This window comes from Bos grunniens, chromosome 7 (assembly GCF_055505025.1).
Source record: "Bos grunniens cultivar Pamir isolate PY7600 chromosome 7, Bosgru_T2T1.0, whole genome shotgun sequence".
Classification (NCBI taxonomy): Eukaryota; Metazoa; Chordata; class Mammalia; order Artiodactyla; family Bovidae; genus Bos; species Bos grunniens.
The window spans coordinates 76,158,892-76,184,041 of record NC_141171.1 but is presented as its reverse complement, the minus strand read 5'-3'; the positions used below and the strand labels follow the sequence as shown (position 1 = coordinate 76,184,041).

The following is a 25,150-nucleotide window of genomic DNA, read 5'->3' as shown; positions in this document are numbered from 1 at the left end:
ATTTCAATATGCAACTATATATTTAGAAGAAAATCTCTGTGTCAGTTTGCTTTTTGCCTATATTCTGTTGTGCTTTATATGATAAGAGGTAGTAGATAGATGTTTTAACATAAACCAGAAGAATCAATCCATGTTTCCTTATGTGAATACACCATGCGCTCTAACTAGAGAGCAAGCCCTCTCTAGTTGAAGACTAATAAGGATTATTGCATCTCTATATGTTTGTAATCCTTTGCATTTCACACAGCATTTTTACAGAATCTATCTTCTTTGGCCTTCATAACTCCATGGGTTGATTTTATATTATTCACATTTTAAACACAGAGAATATAGAATTTTAAGGTTAATTATCTTGCAGCCCAGTCCAGTACTCTTGCCTGGAAAATCCCATGAACTGAGGAGCCTGGTAGGCTACAGTCTATGGGGTCGCAAAGAGTCAGACAAGACTGACCAATTTCACTTTCACTTTCTCTTTAAAACTTCCCAACTACACTTCTTAACTATTGAGGGAAGGGTTTTTTAATCAAATCTAAAAACCCATCAATATGAGGCCTGTTATCATTTTATCTTTCACTAAAAAAAAAAAAAAAAAAAACCCTATTATAATGGTGACATTATTATAAATCCTATGGTATATCCCCATTTCAGAGGTGTTAAAATGTTTAAAAATATGTCTAGCACAGATATTTTTGTATATTGTCACCCTGCTTATTTAACTTATATGCAGAGCACAATCATGAGAAACGCTGGGCTGGAGGAAGCAAAAGCTGGAATCAAGATTGCTGGGAAAAATATCAATAACCTCAGGTATGCAGATGACACCACCCTATGGCAGAAAGTGAAGAAGAACTAAAGAGCCTCTTGATGAAAGTGAAAGAGGAGAGTGAAGAAGTTGGCTTAAAGCTCAACATTCAGAAAACTAAGATCATGGCATCCGGTCCCAGCACTTCATAGCAAATATATAGGGAAACAGTGGAAACATTGGCAGACTTTATTTATTTGGGCTCAAAAATCACTACAGTTGATGATTGTGGCAATGAAATTAAAAGACGCTTACTCCTTGGAGGGAAAGTTATGACCAACCTAGACAGCATATTGAAAAGCACAGATATTAGCTCGCCAACAAATGTTGTCTAGTCAAGGCTATGGTTTTTCCATTGGTCATGTATGGTTGTGAGAGTTGGACTGTGAAGAAAGCTGAGCACCGAAGAATTGATGCTTTTGAACTGTGGTGTTGGAGAAGACTTTTGAGAGTCCCTTGGACTGCAGGGAAATCCAACCGGTCCATTCTAAAGGAGATCAGTCCTGGGTGTTCATTGGAAGGACATGATGAAGCTAAAACTCCAATACTTTAGCCACCTCATGCAAAGAGTTGACTCATTGGAAAAGACCCTGATGCTGGGAGGGATTGGGGGCAGGAGGAGACGGGGACGACAGAGAATGAGATGGCAGGATGGCATCACCGACTCGATGGACATGAGTCTGAGTGAACTCCAGGAGTTGGTGACGGACAGGGAGGCCTGGCGTGCTGCGATTCATGGGGTCGCAAAGAGTCGGACACGACTGAGTGACTGAACTGAACTGAGAGCCTTATAGATCACAGAATAATGACTTGATATAGGCCCTCCTTTATCATGTACATCCTATTTTTCATCATCCAAGTTTTACTTTTATTCCTTTAACACTTATTTATTTAATTACCCTTCATTTGTCTCACTTGAATACATGTTCCATAGTGGCTGAATACCTGGGTACTTTGGTCACCATTGAATCACTAGCACCTAGGACAATGCTTAACATTTCAAAGTCATCCAGTAATGTATTGCATACCCTAGTAAACCACTAATATAAGAAAGAATTATTGCATTGACTGGACAGCAAAAAAGAAAATAATTCAGAGTACTCATGTCTTCAATATATTGTAACACTGTTCACTTCCTGTTGATAGTCAATACCAGTATACAGCTTATCCCTACATGGCTTTGAAATGCAGTATCTTAAAATATCAAAATTTTGAGAGATACATGAGATATTTCTCTTTTTGAGAATTAATTTTTGTCAAATATGGTCTGCAAAGCATGACTGACAATTTAATTTTAGAAAAATGTTTTCCTATAACTCATATAGTAGTAATAGCTTGGCACCTATTTAAAATTATTAAGTTTATTTTCTCCCAACTTTTAATATTGTACTATCTTTATTAAATTTTAAAGTTTAATATTTTATACATCGGGATTTTGCTGTGTACACTTTTTCTACTTATTAATTTTACCAGTAGTATCAGTGTTCAGCAAATTAGGGTTTGTTAAATAGAGTTACACCATATTAATAAGCTGAAATCTCTTGGTCCTGATGTTTAATTCATTGCTTTTATTAGTATATTTCCAAGTAGATGATTTAATTTACACATATTAAACTCTACCACATAGTGTCTCACTCACAGAAATCTTTCATTAACATTATTCCCAGTAATGAATACTTCACCGATTTATTACATGAAATACTTCTGGCCATTATTACTTAGATAATCATTTGAGAAATCTTCTCAAATATACCAAGCAGAAAAAAATACAAAAAAACAAGCAAACAAACAAAAGAAAAAGCAAGCAAGCAAGCAAACAAGCAAACAAAAACCCCTTACTCTTCTTTTAGAATATTTCAATTCTTCTGTTCTGAGAGAATTCATTTAATTCACTGAAATTTTGTGTTTTCTAATAAGTATTTCAGGATTTATGGGGTTATAAAATGGCTTTTCCGCTAAACATACTTTGTTAGAAGTAGCTCTCTTCATAAATAAAGGATTACTAGTTTTGCCTTGGATCAAAGCCCTAACTATGGTCAGAATTTCACTTCTCATAAACCACTTCTGTAGATGTATGCAGTAAGACCCCTACATATGAATCTTCAAGTTGTGAACATGCATGCCAGCCCTTGCATGACAGCTGTTGTACTAAACTATTGTGCTTTTCAAGGTACTGTACTATCAGATGCAAAATGTTTTCTTTATTTTTTGTGTTTGCTTCTTATATATGTACCATTTGTGTGAAAAGTATTATAAACCTATTACAGTACAGTAGGATATAACCAAGTCTGTCAGTTGGATACCTAGGCTAACTTTGCTGGACTTAAGAACAAATGGGACTTACAAATCCACTCTCAGAACGAAACTCATTCACATGTAGGGGACTTACTGTACTTGTTTTCATGGCCTAACTATATACTGATGTCCCATGAATTTTAATATCTCCTTGGTAATAAACTATGGAAATGAAAGAAAAAGACTATCATTTATTGTGTCATTTGTTTCCAATGTTTGATGCTACCTAACTGCATGGGACACTTATTTCCAAAATGGGGTCTGAGGAGAAAGAAACTGTTTGTTTCACAGGGTAGACCTGTCTGGAACACGTGACACAAGGATACAGCAAAAACACAGAGACTTGGATACCAAGCCTGCTGACCCAGGAAGACTGATATTGCTAACTACTATCAAAATATTTTATTAATGAACTAGCCATTGATCACAATCCCACATTAGAAGTCTCCTTGATTCATTTTCCAAAGTTATGTTTAACATGTGCACTGCTGGTGGGGAATATTTAATGAGAACAAAGTCATGTTCTCAGCAGGGGAAAGCTTAAGATCCAGCTTTGACATGGAGCCTTCATGCAGCTTTGGGGAGACTTCATGGAAAATAATTCAAGTCTTCATTCTTTAGTTATTCTGTATATTCATAACCATAAAACATGACCTTAAAGTAAAGACAACCAAAAGAAATTGATGTAGTACTGCTGTTTTGTATGTGCTTCTGTGTGTGCTACATGTTTTATTATAACCCTCAAACATACTCTCTTCCTCTCTTTCACACTTACATTTCTCCCTCTCTCACTATTTATATTCATGCTATAAATGTAGGGTTCCTTTGGAAAATCCAGGACAAAATCAAAAATTGTAAATCTTTGATCAACATAATTTGAGCAGTCATTATAAAATAATGTAATTACAAGGAGATTACATCCTAAAACAGTATTATCCAGTAGAGGTTTTTCTAATGTTTATAGATTGGCAGACCCAGAAAGAACCAGAAAATAAGTCAGTGCAACAGTGGTAGGGGCTTTAACAACCTCGTTCAGTGCCTACCACTCTTGCGGGCTTGTAGAAAATGGTCATTAAGTATTGACTAAACAAATAAATGAAAAGATGGAAAAACAAGATAAAAGAGGTTTCATTTGGATATATTTCAAAGACTTTACCTAAAGATTGATTCTTTTTCAGTCCAGAAAAGCTGGATACCATACCAAAACCTGCATTTATAAATATAAGTATGGGCTCTTCTTGGAACTTACACTCTACTATAGAAGCAAATATTAACATTTATCTTCAGTTACTCTTGTCAGAGCTATACACCGATATGTATAGTTAAGGAAGCTAAAAGCAGGCCATAAAATCCATTTAACCCTAAAATCAAAATCTCTTTGGGACATAGTTAACTATTCAAACAAGAAAAAGAAAAGCATTTTGAAAAGAAGACTGGATTGAAGAAGATTGGACTGAAATAAAATTCAGCCATGTGTCTCAGTCGACTAATCTGATATCTCTGCTTCTCTATATCATCATCCAGAAAATGGTGGTACTCACATCTTCCTTCTGGAGTGATGGGGAGAATGAATGAAATGTCTTGCAGGAAGTCCTGCCATGTGAAGGATTAGGCAGTGGTCTGTAGGAAGAGAAAATGAATGGACTATTATGTGGAAGCTACAAGGTGGAAAGGTTTGCTTGCATAAGAAAAAGGAAGAAACTTCTAGTAACCTGAGCTGCAATGATAAATTGTGCTGCCTCAGATGATACAGATCTATCCCTTCAGGTAGTGGAGCCTTGGCTGACTGACTACTGATGATAATTTAAAGTGGGCCATATTAACAGAGTAGCAATTGCATTTGATGATCCATAAGCTTTCTATATTTCCTAAGATCATATTATTATATCAACTGGTGATACACCTAGCAATCACACATGGAATAATCATTCACAAGGCCAATATCCTACTTATCGAGAATACCAACAACTAGAAATTCAGCATCAATTTTAGAGTAAGGTTGTCAGGAAGATATCTTACAAATACAAAATATATTTTACATATACACAATATAGTATATGCATCTTATATTTTTGATTACCAAAGAAAAATAAAACTGATGTGGCATAATTTGTATTTTATAATATGTTAATAGCAGTCATGTATAGATATGAGAGTTGGACCATAAAGAAGGCTGAGAACCAAAGAATTGATGCTTTTGAACTGTGGTGCTGGAGAAGACTCTTGAGAGTCCCTTGGACTGCAAGGAGATCCAACCAGTCAATCCTAAAGGAAATCAGTCCTGAATATTCATTGAAAGGATTGATGTTGAAGCTAAAGATCCAATACTTTGGCCACCTGATGCAAAGAACTGACTCATTGGAAAAGACCCTGATGCTGGGAAAGACTGAAGGCAGGAGCAGAGGGAACAACAATGCATGAGATGGTGGGATGGCATCACAGATTTGATGGACATGAGTTTAAGCAAGCTGCAGGAGTTGGTGATGGACAGGGAAGCCTGGCACGCTGCAGTCCATGGGGTCACAAAGAGTCCGATCCGACTAAATGACTGAACTGAACTGAAAAGAAGAATAATTCCATTTTAATTAGACTATCCAAATGGACAAAGTCCATTCTGCTACTATTTTAGAATGTTGGGAATTTGGTGATTATCAAGAGATTCCCAATATTTATATTTTGGAACTTAAAACGTTACAAGATGGTATGTGTTTCATAGATGATTATATACTGATCTAAATCTGATTATAGGTAATCTGTTTTCACAAATGTTACTTTACATTATTCAGTTATGGTGGTTAACCTTTAAGAACAACTTTCGAATTTAGACCAAAAAGTGCTGTTATTGGAGAGAATAGTTTAAACTTTCCTAAAATATACCCTCATAAAGAATAACAAAATTATTTTTTCTTGTATGGTAAAATCACTTTTTTGATGGTTCTAAGCTTTAACTTCTATGAGTGGAAGAGTGAAGTCATTGGAAGAATTCATAATAAAATAACAATTATTTAAAAACTAAGTATAACAAAGCAAGGGTAGAATTATTAAAATTCCAAGTATTTTTACCTACCCAGGTGTGTATGGAGGATAAATACTGGTCATTTATGTATGTTTATGTTCTAAACAATTATGTAGAAATTTTCTAGAATAAAGGATATATACCATGGCAAGTCATTTTTATGTTTGTTAAAATCAAAAGTCAAATGCCTTAATTTTCAATGATAGCTGTAATATGACTAATCACTATAAAAGTAAATGATACACTAATCTACAGATAAAGTTTAAACTATGTCTCCTTACATGAACAGCATAAGAAAAATACTTTAAAATATGGGTAACTCTTCAAATAATTTTATGTTACTGAAATATATTTTCTATGGATTGATTAGCAAATAAGACAAACATAAGGATATTTTTATGTTAAATGAAAAAGAACTGGAATAGGTGAGACAGTATAGACTGCAAAAAGAATAAACTTTTAGTTTTTGTTAGTTTTCAGAAAATTCCTTTCTCAAGAGTATAAGTTCATTCCACTAACTCTTATTGAGTCTAAAATGGCATTTTTTTTCATAAGCCATGAAGAACAAAAATCAAAGTGGTTCTCTGGAACTAGTAAATGAAATTATAGCTAGGTAGTTTCCTATTAAATTAAGACTTCAGTAAGAATAGAATATTAAAAATTATTACTAATCAGAGGAACAAGTTGAGCATACTAAAGGAAAAACAACAGCTGATCAAATTAAAATTAAATTCCAGAAAGGCTTTAATTCTTCCTGTGACTAATGAAAGATGACCAATCAAATCAGCAACTGTCAAAAACCTAACAATGTGACAGGTTGGGATTTTTTGTTTGAATTAAAACCTTTATTTGACTTGTCTGTTTATATTTAGGAACACAAATTTAGCTAATGTTCTTATTACTTTATAAATGAAGCACTTCATTTTACATGGCATATGCCTATGCCAAAATACAGCATATATCACACTACAACTCCCTCACCAACTATTAAAGAGACAAACTGCATTCTTTTTTTTTTTTTTTTCAAACTGCATTCTTTAAAACTGAGACATCTCCGTGAAAAATCTCTCTTTTCCTGACAAAGACAAGGGTTAGATCAGATACACATCAGAGGAGCATTATCTTGTCAAGTGGCTGGAATACTTTAATACAGGGAGGAAACTTTCAGTTAAAATTTTAAGGATGGATGAAGGAAAATCTTTATATTAATACCTGCTATTTATGTTACTTTTGCCACATAAAGAAAAAAGAAGAAATCTAGCTCACTATTCTGAGGTGTACTGGAAGAAATCCAATTTAATCAGGAAAAAACACTAATAACTTGGGGTTGCAAAAATAGGACTTTGAAACAAGTATAAACCATTATAAAATCCAGTCTGTGATTAATATGCAATGAATTCTTCCTTGACAGATATGCTCTGTTGGTTACATACTGAAGTTTCTTCATTTATGCTCTACATGGCATTTTCTTCATTTTTAGAGTGCAAAACTCTTCCTTGTTTACATCCATGTTCACTTTACTCTTAACAAGATACATAACACTGAGACTAGAAATGCTTATGCATGAGACATCTTAGGCTGCAAGTATTGGTAAATTACCTTCATCTTTTCTTTATGTCAGTGTTTAACAAGAAATCAGTACAATTAACATGATTCGACACAGGGTTGTCCTTTGTAAAACATGGAAGTTCAACAGTAAAGAAGATGGTGTTGGAGACCAGAAAGTATCACTGAGTGTACCTTGTCTGTTACATAGAAAACTCAGGCTTGGGCACAAAACTAGAACAATATTTTCTAAGCCGTGACAGACTCCGTTATAATATGGCTGCTTCACAGAGTAGATCAGGCTTTAGATGAATGTGTTTATGTTTTAGAAGTCAAGATTTGATCTCTAATATATTTATTTAAATTTATTTTATTTTTTTAATTTATTAATTTTAATTGGAGGCTAATTACTTTACAATATTGTATTGATCTCTATTATTTTTAAATGATCCTATATACTAGGAAGCATTGAGCAGCAGACTATACAGACACAACTTCATCCCTTGGGTTTCCCGGGTCTTAAAAGCAGTATTTGTTTCTATGTTAATTCACTTATTCATTCAACAAATATTTGCCAATGCTGGCAATATAACAGGTAATAAACATAAAATACTTTAAATGTTGTTATAGAAAACATACATGAAAATATCTGTATTCTGGGGAGGGGATGGGTGGTTAGGGAAACCCTGCTGAAGGATGTATCACTACCCACACACAGGAGGCAGCCAACAGAGTGTGTTCTGGCATACAGTACAAGGACAAAGAAAAGGCATTTTTCTGAAAAATTGAAACATGTTAAATGAGGCTACAACTCAGTCTTTTTTTTTACCATTTTATCTGAACATAAAGTAAACAAATAAATGTATACTCTTGTGTCAACATATTTATGTAGAATCAAGCTTTTCTTCTCAGTAGATTCTAAAGGAGCCCTAAAGGTGGCTTTCTTGCATAAATCCCACCCCTGAAACATTGAGTTAAAAAAGTTCAAGGTTGAGTTTTTTGAAAGTTCAATTAGAATGATAAGTGTAATCTAGATACAGAATTTTCCTAGTTAAAAAAAAAAAAGGCACCATTTTGAAGAACTTTATCCTCAAAGTTACAAAACATATAACTCAGATTCAAAAATTATCAAGAACTTACCATACTTATTTTTTATGAGACAGAATTTATGCAGTATACATAGTATAGTATATATAGTCTAGTGTAAGCAAATTCTGATCACTGTTCTTCCTCAATAAAACTTTGGTAGGCATCTTGAAACTATGAATATTTCTTAGATACTCACACTGATACTAACAAAATCCATGTTAATTCCTTGACCTCATTTATTACTCAATCAATGTTCAGTTTTTCGACTAGGGTGGAAAGAGACTTCTATTATTTAAAACAGACAAACAACAAAGACTTGCCAAACTAATAAACAAAATCCTCAGAGCACAAGCTTTCAAACAAAATGTGAATGTGTCCTTTCTTATAAAAAATTAAAGACCTCTTCAGTGAAAAACATCATGGTATTATCTAACACTTGCAACATCTGAAACTTCTGAGATCCCAAAACAAATAAACCAAAAAGCTCAAAATTCCCCACTAGAAAAGTTAATATCATCACAATGATTTTTCTACAAGTTTCTAGAATTCATTTGTTGCATGTAGCCAACACAAGGAAGGAGTAACTGAGAATTCTAACATGATATTAAAAATTCAGTTACTGTATGCTATGTTTTAATTGTTGATTTTGACCTTTCAATTGTGCTTCCCTGGTGGCTCAGACGGTAAAGCGTCTGCCTGCAATGCTGGAGACCCGGGTTCAATTCCTGGGTCGGGAAGATCTCCTGGAGAGGGAAATGGCAATCCACTCCAGCACTCTTGCCTGGAAAACCCCATGGACAGAGGAGCCTGATAGGCTACAGTCCATGGGGTCACAAAGATTCAGACAGGACTGAGCGACTTCACTTTCACTTTCAATAATAATATTAAAAATGGGAAGACATTTTAATCAGAAAGAGAGCAAAGGTCACATTTGTTTTTAAAATTTATTTATTTTAATTGAAGGATAATTATTTCATGACATTGTGATCATTTTTGCCATACATCAATATGAATTGGCCATAGGTATACATGTGTCCCCTCCATCCTGAATCCCAGCTCCCACCTCCTTCCCCACACTATTCCTCTAGGTTGCCACAGAGCACTGGCTTTGGGTGCCCTGCTTCATGCATCAAACTCACATTGGTTATCTATGTTACCTATGGTAATGTATGTTTCAATGCTATTTTCTCAAATCACCCTACCCTCTCCTTCTCCCACTGAATACAAAAGTCTGTTTTTTATGTCTGTGTCTCCTTTGCTGCCCTATACATAGGATTGTCAGTACCATCTTTCTAGATTCCATATATATGTGTTAATATACAGTATTTGCCTTTCTCTTTCTGACTTACTTCTGTCTGTATAATAGGCTCTGTATTCCCAAAAATATTAAAATAATCTACAACAATCAAAGGTTAAATTCTAAGCAAGGCATTAAGAAGAGTGAGAAGAAAGAACAATCTAGAAAAACATTCTCAGTGGAAATCCTACTTGACTTGCACTTCAGCTATTTTACAATTTACCTCTTATAATTAAATAATGAAATGAACAGTGGTAGCAACAAGAATATTGAACAATGGCACCCCACTCCAGTACTCTTGCCTGGAAAATCCCATGGATGGAGGAGCCTGGTAGGCTTCAGTCCATGGGGTCGCTGAGTCGGACATGACTGAGTGACTTCACTTTCACTTTTCACTTTCATGCATTGGAGAAGGAAATGGCAACCCACTCCAGTGTTCTTGCCTGGAGAATCCCAGGGACGGCGGACCCTGGTAGGCTGCCATCTATGGGGTCGCACAGAGTCGCACACAGCTGACGTGACTTAGCAGCAGCAGTAAGCAGCTGTGCTTATTCTCTAAGTCATATCTGACTCTTGGCAACCCCATGGGCTATAGCCCACCATGCTCCTCTGTCCATGGGATTTCCCAAACAAGAATACTGGAGTGGGTTGCCATTTCCTTCTCCAGAGGATCTTCCTGACCCAGATATTGCACCTGTATCTCCTTCACTGGCAGCAGATTCTTTACCATTGAGCTACCTGGGAAAACTGATTAACCAGCTACTATGTGTTAAATCCTGGAATAGGAAACAGTAATCCACTCCAGTATTCTTGCCTAGAAAATCCCATGGACAGAGGAGCTTGGTGGGCTATAGTCCATTAGGTCACAAAGAGTTGGGCACATGTGTCAAACAAGTGCATTACATGGATTATCCCATTTAAACTTGACAATAATTCTGTTGGGGAGGTATTGTTATCCTTCACCTTTAATAGGGAAAACCCTAGTTTACAAAAGTTATGTAGGTTGATTGAGCTCTCACCAATAAAATGTACTTCAGGATTAGAATATATATATCTGACAACAATCCATGCTCTTTTGTCTTCTCTTTTTATAATTCTTATTTCAATTATTTATTTTTTGATTACTTATCACTAACTAATAAAATAATGTACTTCAAACTTCAAAAAGCATAAAAGATATTCTCTGAGAAGACTTCCTTTGAATCCTGGTTTTCTCCCAACTTATTCCCATACTATTTTCCCTTTTTGTCTATACTTTTAGATACTTATGAACACATACGAAGGCTCTATGTACATGTGTTTGTATATGTATATTTCTTCCTTTTTTTTCTGATGCCAGGGTTCATCCTTTTATGTATCTTCTAAATATGTATCTCACATACACTTACATATCAGCAGTTTTCCTAATTAATTTTTTAATCTATGCAGATCCAATGAAATAGATATGACAAAATTCAGTTAATTGGGCTTCCCAGGTGACTCAGAGGTAAAGAATCTGCCTGCAGTGCAAAAGACACAGGAGACAAGGGTTTGGTCCATGGGTCAAGAAGATCCCTTGGAGAAGAGCGTGGCAACACACTCCAGTATTCTGGAGTGGACAGAGGAGTCTGGTGGGCTACAGCCCATAGATTCACAAAGAGTTGGACATGACTGAAGCTCCTGAGCATGCAGGCAGTTCAGTTAATTAGTCCCATCATGAAAGAAATTTGGATGGTTTCCAAATGATTCTCCATTAACAAAAATGCTGCATATCATCTTGAATTGAGATGAAACCGCCATGAAGCTGTATTTACTAGTGACTACAATAGTGGAGAAATAAATCTCTGTCATGTGCCTCAGTTGCTTGAGATTTGGACTTATTCGTTACAATAGCGTAACTTGAGGTCTGGTAGCTTAATTGCATAGATGGCAGCAACTTATGCCCTTTCTGCATCTTTGCCCTTTAGTAGAGTCCTACCCATAGAATTGCTGCTGTTGTGGTTCAGTTGCTCAGTCATGTCTGACTCTTTGTGACCCCATGGACTGCAGCAGGCCAGTCTTCCCAGTCATTCACCATCTCCCAGAGATTGCTCAAAATCATGTCCATCAAGTCGGTGATGCCATCCAACAATCTCTGTTGGATCCAACAATCTCTGTCCCCACCTTCTCCTCCTGCCTTCAATCTTTTCCAGCATCAGGGTCTTTTCCAGTGAGTCAGCTCGTCACATCAGGTGGCCAAAATAACTGGAGCTTCAGCTTCAGCATCAGTCCTTGCAATGGATATTCAGGGTTGATCTCCTTTATGATTCAGTGGTTTGATCTCCTTGCCATCCAAGGGACTCTCAAGAGACTTCTCCAACACCACAGTTTGAAAACATCAGCTCTCTGGCTCTCAGCCTTCTTTATGGTCCAACTCTCACATCTGTACATGACTACTGGAAGGACCAGAGCTTTGTCAGCAAAGTTGACAAAGACATTTGCTTTTTAATATGCTGACTTTGCTTTTTAATATGCTGTCTAGGTTGGTCATACCTTTACTTCCAAGGAGCAAGCATCTTTTAATTTCATGGCTGCTGTCACCATATGCAGTGATTTTGGAGCCCAAGAAAATAAAGTCTGTCACTGTTTCCATTATTTCTCCATCTATTAGCCATGAAGTGATGGGACCAGATGCCATGATCTTTGTTTTTGGATGTTGGGTTTTAAACCAGATTTGTCACTCTCCTCTTTCACTTTCATCAAGAGCTTCTTTTGTTCCTCTTTGCTTTCTGCCATAAAGGTGGTGTCATATGCATATCTGAGGTTATTGAAATTTCTCCTGGCAATCTTGATTCCAGCTTGTTAGTAATTCAGCCCAGCATTTCACATGACGTACTCTTCACAGAAGTTAAATAAGCAGGGTGACAATATAGTCACAATATAGGGTGACAGTCTAGACATACTCCATTCCCAATTTGGAACCAGTACATTGTTCCATTTCCGGTTCTAACTATTGCTTCTTGACCTGGGTACAGGTTTCTCAGGAGGCAGCTAAGATGATCTGGTTCAGTTCAGTTTAGTTCAGTCAGCCAGCCATGTCCAGCTCCCTGCAACCCCATGGACTGCAGCATGCCAGGCTTCCCTGTCCATCACCAACTCTTGGAGTTTGCTCAAACTCACATCCACTGAGTTGGTGATGCCATCCAACCATTTCATCCTCTGTTGTCCCCTTCTCAATCTTTCCCAGCATTAGGGGCTTTCCTAAGGAGTCAGTTCTTTGCATCAGGTGACCAAAGTATTGGAGTTTCAGCTTCAGTATCAGTTCTTACAATGAATATTCAGGAGATCTGGTATTCCCATAGAATTGGAGACCATTTAACTGTTCTAGTCAATTAGGTAATTAAAAATTGACACCAGTAATGACTTCACAAAAGATTTGGACAATTATACTTCTTTTGGATACCTTCTATGCTATGAGATGATGTCTACATTAGACTGTTACAAGATGGGAAATCATGTGGAGAAGAACTGAGTTATCCCAATCCACATCATCCTAGACCAGTCAGCTGTTAGCTAACTGACCAGGTGACCACTGCACATGAATAAGTCCAAACTTCCCAGCCAACACTGAAGAAGATCAGGAGATACAGTCAACCAGTTTATAGACTTGAAATAAAAAAAAAGGAAAGGCTGCTAAGTTTTACCTGCTTGGTTATGCAGCAAGAGCTAAAGAAGTGAAGGCAAAAGAAAAGGTATTATGGCAGACAACTTCATTTATTGGATGCAATTGTGAAAATGTGTTTTATGATAGCTGTTTTTAACTACTTATAGCCATGTTATCCTAAAATCTGTTGAAAATTAAAAACTACAAAATGTATATGTGTACATATCAAGTATTAATATGATTTATAATAGTGCACAGACATTCTGACACATCCACGGACAGAACCTAAATCAATAATTTGCCTCAGGTTGAAATGTCTTGCTAGAAAAGAGCCTAACTCACATGCTTTTGTGAAATTCAGCATTTTGAATAGCATATGTCATCATTGAAATGCATATATTTTCTGGAGCTATAAAAAACCATAGTGCATGCAAAAAGATTATAAATAGAAAACAAATTATAGACTTTTCAAATTTTCCCATTAGAGTCTGTTTTAGGATCCTAGATTTTAGAATGGACATGTGCTCGTGTATCTACACTTTTTCACTCAATGACTTAACTATAGTCAAAAGGAAATGATGGATATTGTTTCATTTTCCCAGAAAAATATTAAATAACAATGACAAATGCCCTCTACAATGCTCCTCAAAACAGAAATGTGAAAATTTTGCTTTTACTAATGAAAAACAAGGTGATCTCAGTTTCTCTAAGGATTGTCAAGGACTGAGGTCTCATGGAATTTCAGTTCATTTAATATATTTAAGATTTCATATTCAAAATAAGATTAATCTTTGTGGGTGTGCCTGATTCCCATATGTTTGAGGTTATCTCCTATTTCTTCTTGAACCATTCGTAAGCAGCTAACCAGTCTATTCAAGTAAACTTTGAAAACTAGCCATACTATGTAAATATAGGCTAACAATAATTCTTACTGCCATACACACACATACATCCATTTTATTCTCACACCAAGTTATAAGGTAAGCACAATTGTTGTCCCCACTCTAAAACAGAGGGAACAAAAACCTGTCCGATGTAACACTCAACTGGAAAGAAACAGAGTGCATCAAAACCCCAAACCCATTCTCTAAAAGGACTTTGAGAGATAGCATTCTTAGTAACAGGGATTAGTTCTGAAATGAATTTCTGTAAGAGAACCAGGGACTGGACATGTGACTCAGTGGTAAAGAATCTGGCTGCCAATGCAGGAAACACGGGTTCATTCCTTGGGTCAGGAAGACTTTTCACATCAAGTAAAAAAGTATGGATACACAAGCACATGTCTATTCTAAAATCTAAAAGGTAACGGCAACCCACTCCAGTATTCTTGCCTGGGAAATCCCATGGACAGAGGAAACTGGCAGGCTACGGTCATCCATGAGGTCACAAAAGAGTCAGAAAGCAACTAAACAACACCACCACAAGAGAACCAGTCATGGGTTAGAGATGAAGGATGCTTAATATCTCTCATCTTTAATTAGTAACTTAAACTCATATATCGTTCATGATTAGGTAACACAGGACTTCTACAGCACCTAGTATTTGGGCTATTGTAGGACTATTTAGTATATTGACATGATCTGTTGGGATTTCTGATAATTCACTCAACATTGGTCTATGGGCTGACTATGGGCTAATCATGAGCATGCTAATTGACTGTCCACCAATGTGTCACCAGCAACTAGCATTTTTACTTTGCCCATAGTAGGAGCTCACATGTTTGTTAAAACCTAGATCTTGGAATGAAAGTTTATACAACATGTTCGGGACACGTGGGATTGAAAGTGGCAATATGATAAAGAAGATCAAGAATATACCACCTGCAGACTTCTCAGAAATAAATTCAGAGTTATTAATTGACACAATGGATGGTTTCCTGAAAAGTAGCTTGAAAAATCACACTTTTCAAAGTCCAATCATATTTTCTATTGATTTACATTATCTACTCAGAACCCTTAACCTTCATCGTGGATTGATCTTCAGTTGGCTCAATCTATCTTTCATTGAACTTTTTGGCTATTTCCTCATCTAATTTGCCTGCTCCATCTCAAGTAGTTAGTGATCAAAGTAACCGCTGCAAAAAATAATTCCAGAGAGAGAGAGACAGACAGAGAAAGAGAGAGAGGAGAGACAGAACATAATATATAGAATCTAATAGGAAAAATGACATTTTTCTAACAATATTTCAATTTTACATATCAATCTTTTTCAATAGCAGAGGTCATTTTGGGGAAAAAGTTTATTATGGAATAATTGCAGTATTGGGTTACTTTGCATTATAGAAATTATGAATTATGGTTCTTTAACAATGAATTTTGTTTCAAGTTAATTTTTACACATTTTTTCATCAGTTTTCCTTTTTTTCCCATGGAAAGCATTGTTCATTCATAGGTAATTAAATTGTAGTACAGCAAAATAATATAAGACATGGTTTTGGAGTCAGGTGGTCCTAGGTTCAAATTCAGTTTCAGTACTCAGTATTATTTGTATCTTTGGGCAAATTATTAAGCTTCTTGGTCTCTATTTTCATGACTTAAATATGTGGCAGTAATAATTTACACTTTTTCAAAAGGATAATATATATGGTAAACCACAAACACAATGCCTGTTCCATAGTAGCTGTGTTTACTAATAGTGCTTTTGTCTTTACTTATTTCATTAGTAAGTAAATACTGGTGCATTTACTGGCATTTCTGATTTAGGCTTTATTGTCTTAAGTTTTAACAAGTCTTAACAAGTTTGCTGGCTTTTAGGAAAAAAAGTAAAAATCACCTTAAGTCTTTTGTTGACTAGATTTAAAATACAATGTTTTATAAATAATGGAACTTAATAATACCAAAATGAAATCTAACAATGACATGTTGGTTTTATTCACAACAACCAATGAGATTGCTGACTCATTTCATCAATTCAAGCTCTACATTTGATAGGATTATCATTAGAATTTATGATGTGTGTGAGAATGAGACTCAGACAGTGGAAGATAAGTGTGGAAAATGATTTAAAGCATGAATTTGCTGTAAATCATGAGAGGTGACTAATGCTGAAAGAAAACATGAGTGAGAGGATATTCGCTTCAACAACCTTGTGAATTGCCTAGAAAGGTGACAAATGCTTCTAATTTCAAAAGCAGAGTTAATGACACTGAAAATGTGTGCCTCTCCTACTACCAGTAATACTTAAACATATATTTAAAACATATGTATATACGTGCACTCCCTTCTGAAGATCTAAGTTCTAGATAAATAATAGTCCTCTGCTAAACTTTATTTCTGCTAATTCACTTACATCTAATTAATAGCCATAGTCATCTGTTCCACAGTTTTTGCTCTTCTAAGGTAAATTCACAAGTAGTTGAATCTTCCAGTATTCCCTTATTTTGAGCTATAATTAATTTGGTGGTTTTACAGGAGGATGGTTTCCAAAGACCAGGATGGCAGCTGTCCAGTGTAATAATCCCTATATCCTGAGGTTGGGTGAATGCAGAGCTGGAAGTGAAATACTCAAATCTGCTAACAGAAATTTACCATACCAGTTCCTCACCAATCAGATTGGCAATTGCACCTCATTAGTTTTCTAATTAAACTGTAAGTGTAATACATACATATAGATTATGTTTCTGAGCTACTGAAATATTATATTCATTTTCCAAAAGGCTAGTCACATTAAATGATTGAACTTAGGAAAAATAAAATTCTATAACTGTAATAATTCAAACTTGCCAGCATTAACTCATTTTTCAAAGAATAAAGAAATCTATCAACTAATTTTTCTTGGGAGATAATTTTTTCCTGTAGCCATCAGATTTTAATTATGAAGTGAGCAAAAAATACTACAAATAGCCAGTAAAATCAAATGACTATCTTTTGACCGGTCAGCTTTCTTCTTATTCCCCTTTTTGATTATCCTTAAGAAAGTAGAAATATATATATATATATATTTTAATTCAAAGCAAGACAGAATTAAATACAAATGCCAAGCTAAGAGTGTGATAAAGTTTTCAAGTCTATGATCACAAAAGCTTATTTCTGCAGTATCCTTACAGGGTGATTTCTTACATGGAAGATAGGTATGATTTGACAATGGTTCATAAAAGTATTTTTATCAGTGGAAATATTGCAAAAAGACAATACTTCCTGACACTCAAATAAAATCAGCATTCATTTCTTTGCACATGGAGGGACTGCTACCAGAAGCAGAAAGAAAAGAAACTTTTTTATTTGAGTACAGTAGAATAACAGTAGTTATGTGAAATAGACTTTGTTCCTGCTGCTATTGAAATTTTGTGTAGGGAAAAGATTGGATACTTTTATGACTGCATTTATTTATGTTTCGAATATATAGGTAACTACAGAATCAACCTCCAAATGGCCCTTTCCTGTTGCTAACAAGATATTTTGCTGTTTTTCAGAGACAACAGAACAAAACCACAAATCATGAAGGCAAGGGATGCACAGAGTAGAAAATGTTTATCTCAAAAAACATACAGAATTAAACTTTCTCCTCTTCCCACTCCCAAAGAAACCAAAGGAAGGGAACATGACTAGAACCACAACGCTGACCCTTTTGAAAGGGTCATTTGCCCAGGAAGATCCAGTGCTGAAGCCCCTTTCCCACACCTGACCATGCATGCCAAGTTCTAGAGCCCTGCAGTGGAAATCTGCCCCACCAGCTCTTCTGCTACCACGCGCTCTCCCATAACTCACAAGTCTGACTGCACCCCAGGTGGGGAGACAGATTGGAGCCTTGTCTCCTGTCTCCTTGTTGCTTGACCTCACAATAAAGTCTCTTCTTTTCTCAAACCCAGTGCCATAGTACTGGCCTCTGTGGCTGCTGGGCAGTGAGCCCTTTATTTGATAACATATATAGTTTAAAAATGCAAAAAAAAATTGTCTAAATAAGTAGAATAACACATCAGTCCATTAGTAAGGTACACAAAGAGGGTGATAACATTCACAGCAATAAGGGATCCTAACCTGAAGGAAAGGCCCTGAAAATCATGGGGTTGAGGATAATCTGTGAAGGTCTGGGTATAGGACTGATTGATGCAGGTCAAACATTTAGGAACTTGCAGGGAAAAAAATGTTCTTGAAGTAAATGCACGTGAGTTAGCATTCTAATCTCTGGATTGACTGGCACTTCGCATACAGTAAATAAATATCACTTTTGTAGAATTTGGTAAATGTGAAAATACTTAAACTTTCTACCAAAGCCACAATCCCCTAGGGTGGTAGTTACATCATGTTTTATAATAGAACAGCATTTCAAAGCCTATTTGAATTTTTTAGCAATCAATTTTTGCTATCTTGCTGTCTGAAATGTACAATTGAGATTCTGTCTTTATTTATTATTTTTAAATAGGTTTTTTTTACTTTAAAATAGATTTAGATTTCTAGAAACATTGTGAAGATAGTGTATAGAATTCCCCTATATCCCACACCCAGTTTTACCTATTTCTAACATCTCAAGTTACTACAGTTCATTTATCAGTTAATGAACCAGTATTAGTTACTACTAATTAAAGTCCACATTTTATTCAGAATTTTTTTAGTTTTTATGCAATCCCTTTTTTTCTATTCAGAATTCCTTAGTTTTTAACTACAGTCTTTTTTCTGTTCTAGGATTCTGTTTTCATTACTGATTTTCATTTAATAGTCATGTCTCCTTAGGCTCTTCTTGACTACGACAGTTTCTGAAACTATTCTTGTTTTTTATAACCTTGATAGTTTTGAGAAATAGTGGTCAGGTATTTTGTAGAACATTCTCATTTTAGATTTGTCTGGTTTCTTTATGATTGTACTGAGGTTATAGGTTTTGGGGAGAAAGACAACAAACCTGAAGTGCCATTCTCGTCACATCCCATCAAGGGTACACATATCAACACGATTTATCACTTAACCAGGTATTCACAGTTGCCCATTCCTTGCCCTCTACTTTGTCTCCATCAGACATTTGTCAGGTCTCTCCTCTCTCCACAGAACCCCAAGTGTTGCTTGCCCACAAGCCTGAGCCGACACTAAAATGCAAAACATGCCGCCTTTATCCTTTTCCTAAAAATTGGCTGACCACGGTGACACATACTGTAGCCAACCACACTGGTAGTTATTCCTGCTACTTCAAAAAATGTATTAGTTTGCCAGAGCTGCCATAACAAAACACCACAGGCTGAGAAACTTAAATAGTAGAAAATATTTTTTTCACAGCTCTGGAAGCTAGGAATCAAAGATCAAGGTGTTGGTAGGTTTGGCTTTTCTGAGACTTCTTTCCTTGGCATGCAGATGGTTGTCCTTCTCACCGTGTTCTCACATGGTCTCTCTTTTGTGTGTATCCATCCTTAATATTCTTAGTGTGCAAATTTCCTCTTCTTACAAGGATATCAGTCAGACTGTATTAAGCCCCATGCATTTGACTTCATTTAACCTTAATTACACCTTGTTAAAGGCTTTGTCTCCAAACACACTTAACGTTTTGAGGTCCTGGGGGTTAGGGCTTCAACATATGAACTTGAGGAAAGAAGGAACAAAATTCAGCTCATAACATACAACTTACCCTTCCTTACTGCTCACCCTTCCTCACTCTAAAAGAAAAGCCTTTTACTGTTTAATTTTGAGGCACTTGCAGATTTCAGGTATTGGAGTGTCCTCCTTGTTAATAAGTCCTTTTGAATAAAGCTTCTCCTTATCCAAGTCTGTTTTTGCTTTTACTTGATACACTGCTGATGTCCATTTTGACCGCCTGGCTGAGGTATTGTGTGTGTCGAGTTTCTCTAATATAGAATTCCTCTTCCCCTCACTCCTTCCCCTATTGCACTCCATGGAACAAAGACACCATCAGCGCCCAACACTGTAGTGGAAAACTATGCTCTCCCTCCCTGAAGGCAGAGTAGTTCCATGACTTACTTGGTATTCTTCTGCGTGGGAAATCTGTCTATTTTCCCATATGTTGATTTTTTTTCAATCATTTATTTATATCAGAACAGAAACATGGGTGTTCAAAAGCATGGTAATCCAAAACTGCTTTATTATTTTATCATTGACTTTAATGTTCTTTTATTTATTTATTTTTGGTTGTGCTGGGTCTTCGTTGCTGTGTGTGTGCTTTACTGCTGTGAATCCACTGTGAGGATTCTTTACTGCTGACCCACCAGGGAAGCCCGAAGCTACAATAATGAGGCCCTATTCACATTTTTTTGTCAGGACATAACATTGATATTTTGGCATGTCCATGATTTAGACAATTTAGCTAAAAACAACCACTTGCTAAATTCTGAGAATAAAAAAAGAAAATTGAAATCAGTTTTGGCATTTTTAGAAAGTATGTATTTCAGACTTGTAAAATAAATACAAAAAATGAGACAAAATTATTACAGTTACTAGTAAGGATTGATTACTAAAGTTGATTTTTAAAACCTTTAAGGTTTTTAGTTTAATTTTTAAAATCCTTTAAATTTTATATTACAACTCTTCCTTTCTGATTTTCTTGGGAAACCCCAATGGCTCAATGGGTAAAGAACCTGCCTGCAATGCTGGAGCCACAGGAGATATGGGCTTGATCCCTGGGTTGGAAAAAGCCCCAGGAGGAGCCCCAGGAGTGGATGGCAGACCACTCCAGTATTCTTGCCTGGGAAATCCCATGGAAAGAGAAGCCTGGTGGGCTACAGTATAAAGGGTCGCAAAGAGCTGGACATGACTGACTGAGCGACTAAGCACACACGCACAAGCTTCCTTTCTGTTTTTCTACTGGCTGTTTTGTATCTTGTTTTTGTTGTTGTTTAGTCGCTAAGTCATTTCCAACTCTTTTGAGACTCTATGGATGTAGCCCACCAGGCTCCTCTATCCATGAGATTTCTCAGGCAAGATTACTTGAGTGTGTTGCCATTCTCTTCTCCAGGTTCTTCCTGAACCAGGGATCAAAGCTGCATCTCCTGCATTAGCAGGCGATTCTTTATCACTGAGCCACCTGGGAAGCCCCTTTGTCCAGTTCAGTTCAGTCGCTCAGTCGTGTCCAACTCTTTGCAACCCCATGAATCACAGCACTCCAGGCCTCCCTGTCCATCACCAACTCCCGGAGTTCACTCAGACTCACGTCCATCGAGTCAGTGATGCCATCCAGCCATCTCATCCTCTGTCGTCCCCTTCTCCTCCTGCCCCCAATCCCTCCCAGCATCAGCGTCTTTTCCAACGAGTCAACTCTTCACATGAGGTGGCCAAAGTACTGGAGTTTCAGCTTTAGCATCATTCCTTCCAAAGAAATCCCAGGGCTGATCTCCTTCAGAATGGACTGGTTGGATCTCCTTGCAGTCCAAGGGACTCTCAAGAGTCTTCTCCAACACCACAGTTCAAAAGCATCAATTCTTTGGCACTCAGCCTTCCATTGAATAGTATGCAGAGTCCAAGAATAAAACAGTAAATATAAAATTCTAGTGATTTTAGGTTGTGGAAAACACACAGAACTGTCTTTGAATTCTAAATCCTGAGCAAAATATTTAACCTAAACCAGTCTATCCTGTCATTTTATACAGGGTTACTAATTTTGATTTTATATAGTTTTTGAAATTGGATAATATATATAACATGTCTAGATTTGCATATGGTAAAATAATCTGCATTAGTAGCAGCAACATCGGAAAAACAAACAGTAGTAGTAGCAATTGTTAGTTATTCTAAAAGTTCCCTTTGATCAGGCAATATTTCTCTAATTACAAGTTGACCAAGAGGCTCTTCACTCCTGATGTTTAGAAAATGGCAGCTGCTAATTAAATCTGCTTGGCTTCTTCTTTCCCCTTGTCCCATTCTATTAGAAATAAGTAAGACTATTTTGTACCTATTATAGCAGCCATATGCTTCACGCCTTATATGGAGTTTTGCAGTAAATTCAATTGTTTTTCCTCATCCTCTTAAGTCTGGTCTACATTTATTTAAGGAGTGGCTCCAAGATTGCTCTAAAGCAGATTTAACACAGGGGACTTATTAGATTTTAAGACTTCCCTTCTTATAACATGACCCTCATTCATTCAGAGTCTATTTCCTTTCCCACACAAGTGGAAATCAACACCATGCACCAATCATTGATAGCAGAGTATCTCTTGCTTATTTCAACTTTACAGTTTTGGCTTGGTGACAGTGCTTTGACTAGAGGGAGAGTTATTGACTGGTTTGGGAGCTCTGATTACAACATGGATAATAAATTTTAAACTAAGAAAATGCTGAAGATGGGTTTTCTTACCCTTGTTCAGACTCTTGGAAATGTGACTACAGAAAGCATAGATAGAAAAAGGAAAATATAAAGCAATGAAATGCATAAGTTTAAAGAACTCAATTATGGGGGAGTCCCAGGAGAGTCGCCCTGTGGCTCATAAATCTGTCTGCTATTATCACAATTGTTCCATCATATACCACTGCTTTTCTTTTATCTGTCTGGATGAATTAGCCAGCAAAGCGCCATAAATATTCTTAGTTAGCAAGTGCTAGCTTTCCTTAGGGAAGGGAGAAAATCTTTCTGATTTTCTTCTTGTTAGTTTGAGGTTTGAATGAACTGTTAGGAAATCAAAACAAGTAAGTTATTATTCCTGTGATCAACTTCTTTCTTTATATCTTAATCACTGGAAATGACTAGAGAATGAATGATTTTAAACCCTTTGAACCCTTGAGTTTCCCAACTGGACCAATGATGCCATTTCAAATTTATTTAAAGCAAGACTCCTAGGCAAATCATATTTCCCATGCAGATAATATTGTCACAGCTATTATCTACTCTTTTACATATACAAACACTTCTGTAAGAATTCATTGACTCCATCAGATGTGCTACACTGATGGGGCAGAATGTGAATTTTCATTTAAACAAGGAATTTACACAGCCAACTGTGGTCTCTTACCATTTTTATGCACTTCACAGCCTGTGTTCTAATTTTAACTTAGGGATCTGATGTGTATATTTATACATAGCCATACTTGAATCAACCTGTAACTGTAAGCCTTTGGGGAGTGATTGTGTTTGAACATCTGGACTTACCACATGTTTTCAGTTGGAAATGAAGCATCATTTAGAAGGCCTAGGTTTTAAAAAAGGAAGATAGGGTGATGACATTCTATAGGTGTTCCAGATGATAAGAAATATATTCTGCAAATATGATTGGGGAACTAGTGTAGCAAATAGAGGTGTAAAATGATAGTCTAAACTGAGTTAGTTTACTTGCTTTTCATGTCTTTTCTTGTTTCACACAACTAAATGTTCTGATTACTGTCTGAACAAAATAATAACAAGTTGAATGACATGAAAATTTATCTTTTTGATAATATTTTCTGTGAAAAACGATGATCATCTATATTCCAAAAAGGTAAAAGAATCTTTAGAAAATTATTAATTTTCAAGAATCCCAAGTCATATTTTGTGTTTATTAAACAAAGATTAAGCGTTACATACTATCTTTTTGAAGTGCTAACATAATCTCTTTTAATCACAACTACAAGTTTGCCTTCATTAAATAATTGCCTAATGGGTAGTATGTTTTCTTACAAATACTTAAAAGGGAATATTTATCTCAGTGTTTTCTTGTATAAATTGAATTAATTTCTCTATTGGAACCCTATGGTTTATATTTACTATGCATGTATCTATCAGCAGAAACTAATTAATTGGAATCTGTAACCTTCTAAGAGTAACCTTAAAGCATATAATATTTACCTGTGCAGATTAAAGAAAACACTGGGAGTTAATTTGAACAGAACTTTCCTGAAATGTCAGAAACCCTTTTATCTGTTAAAGAAAGTTCATGTGAGGAAAACTCTTTAATCTCTGACTTTCACACACTACAAAACTAAGTTTAACCTTTCTACATATGTGCAAGTACATTTATCTTGTTATATATTCTGCTATTATATAACATACAAATGATTGTATAAACAGATAGTTTTGTCCTTTTGCATGCACAAGGTTGTAGGAAAGTAAATGAAGGAGCACTTTGTTTTAAAATTTGGGTTGTTTCCATTTGTGAATTCACACATATACTCATGTATTTGTAGTTACAAATTGACCTCATTTTGCCTGGTGGTTAGGTTTCTAAAGAAGTGTATATAAAACAATTTTAAAGTAAAATTAATGGTCTTGAATATTTTAAAATAAGCTTGCTCTTTAAAAACTGTTTTAACTATTTTGGAAAAAAAATTTTAAAGCTAACAATAAACTTTGAAATTTAGCATTTTATTGAATGAATAAGCTTTCCTATATCAGGACTCTTTGAAGCAAGGAACACCTGTTACTATATTTTTAAAGATGGTTGTGTAATATGTGCATAGAAGTATAATTACTTATTTAGTAAAAAGAATACAAGGTCAGATTTTTTTGGATCTTAAATGTTTATGACTATTTCAGACTTCTATAATATGATCTTTAAAATGTTGACTCCAATTGACTTCAAAACAGCCAACTGGCAGTTTACAATTATGATTATTCTATTTTTGGATAAATTCATATTTTACATTT

At 35.7% G+C, this 25,150-nt stretch overlaps 1 long non-coding RNA gene across 5 annotated transcripts in view; it reads right to left on the bottom strand.

Annotated features, from left to right (window-relative positions):
* The window catches only part of LOC147369849 (uncharacterized), a 222,381-nt gene that overhangs the window by 139,852 nt on the left and 57,379 nt on the right, over positions 1-25,150 (bottom strand). For 3 of the 5 annotated variants that reach the window (XR_015168604.1, XR_015168605.1, XR_015168601.1), the window contains one exon: positions 4,639-4,717. This is a non-coding gene — a long non-coding RNA (uncharacterized LOC147369849). Of the gene's footprint in view, positions 1-2,354; positions 3,752-4,638; positions 4,718-25,150 lie in introns of those variants that run through there. The other 2 variants (XR_015168602.1, XR_015168603.1) reach the window with 1 other exon arrangement.